The sequence below is a fragment of the Zootoca vivipara genome, chromosome 10 (genome assembly GCF_965207765.1).
Source record: "Zootoca vivipara chromosome 10, rZooViv2.hap1.1, whole genome shotgun sequence".
NCBI lineage: Eukaryota > Metazoa > Chordata > Lepidosauria > Squamata > Lacertidae > Zootoca > Zootoca vivipara.
The window spans coordinates 28,431,572-28,433,090 of NC_142593.1; positions in this window are offsets into that span (position 1 = coordinate 28,431,572).

Here is a 1,519-nt window from a genome sequence, read left to right on the forward strand (position 1 = left end):
CACAGTTCCCACTGTTAACCACTACATATGTGGTTATAGGGCATAAGCTTTCTCACCCTCAGTTGAAAACATTATATCAGGAGTCTCAAATAACAGCTGGATGGAGATATTTAAAAGCTGAGATGAGCTGTCTGAAATCATGTACTCTTGTTAACCTTAGATGACAACTGACTGTGGCTATGGTGCAGCTTTTTAATGAAGGTGGAGGTAACTGTGTTTTTGAATGAGAAAAAGTAACACACCATTCCCATTAGCCACCCAGGACTGTCCAATTAGAAGTTGATAAAATGTGCCTGAAATCAAAACTTATTTTATGGATTACAGCAGAATTGAAAGTCCAGAATTGGAAACAGTTTTTGATGGCTACTTCTGTTCTGTCACAATTTCAACAGATTTGCTTATAACAGAATAGGCCTACAATATGTGCCATTCTAGCTTCTATAAGGAAAGTTTAAGAACAGGCAGCATTGTACTGTAAATGTACTTACTCAGCATATTTATACCCTGCTCTTTGGTCATTCCAACTCCTCTGAGGCTGTACCTGCAGAGACTGCTGTGGCATCCCTTGTGAGATAAATCAGGCAGATCATTATGGCTCTCCTCTGCTGCTAAAATAGGAGGTGGGGATACCCTTGGGATTGCTACACTTTCCAGCAGTTGTAAGACTTCACCTTAGGATGGGTAAAAGGAGACTGCAGTACCACACCACTCCACCCAAAAACCCCGCTTTGTGCAGTGATCCTGCACCACATAGGAATTTATGCACCGGAAGAACACAGCACAGGATTAACTTTCAAAAGAATTAATATTACTCAGCATGGGGGCTCCTTCCAAAGAAACAAACACATAAAAACCACCCTGTATATTCATGTGCTTACCAAACATCACACTACATACTGTACATTACTCAGCCTAGTCTGGCAGCATACAAATATATTTTAAATACCATACAATTGTATTCGAGAGTTCTAGGGTTACTCAACATTACAGTAGCATATCCATTTTTATTCATTGTTTCAATCATGCTTTCATTGCACGAAAAATATTCCTTCCCGATTTTCATAGAATGCACTCACAGAAATCTATTCTACGTTTCCATCCTTTCAATGAAAGTAGATATTCGCCTCTTCTCTTATCTCATGTACAAAGGACACTTCCACGTTTGTCCAGTTCTGATTTGAAGTCTCAAGAGCACAGCATCCTGACCAGATACTGACTACAGCCTTGAAAAAATGTGACTGGAAGACACCCCCATTATAATCTTGCCCTGAGTACTGATTTTTTAAAAAGCTTTATTGAGCCACCATTTAATAACCACTATTTAATCATTATAATCATTCACTTATTAGTTAGGTATTTTGCTTTCCCAGCCCCATGGCACCCCTAGAGTTCAAGACAAGGAACCCTCTTTGTTGATTAGAGTTATTTAAGACCGGCAACAATAACCATGCTGGAAAGAAAAGTACTTTGAGAGGATTACACAAGGGTTAGTTCTCAACAGCACCAAGCTGAGGAAAGC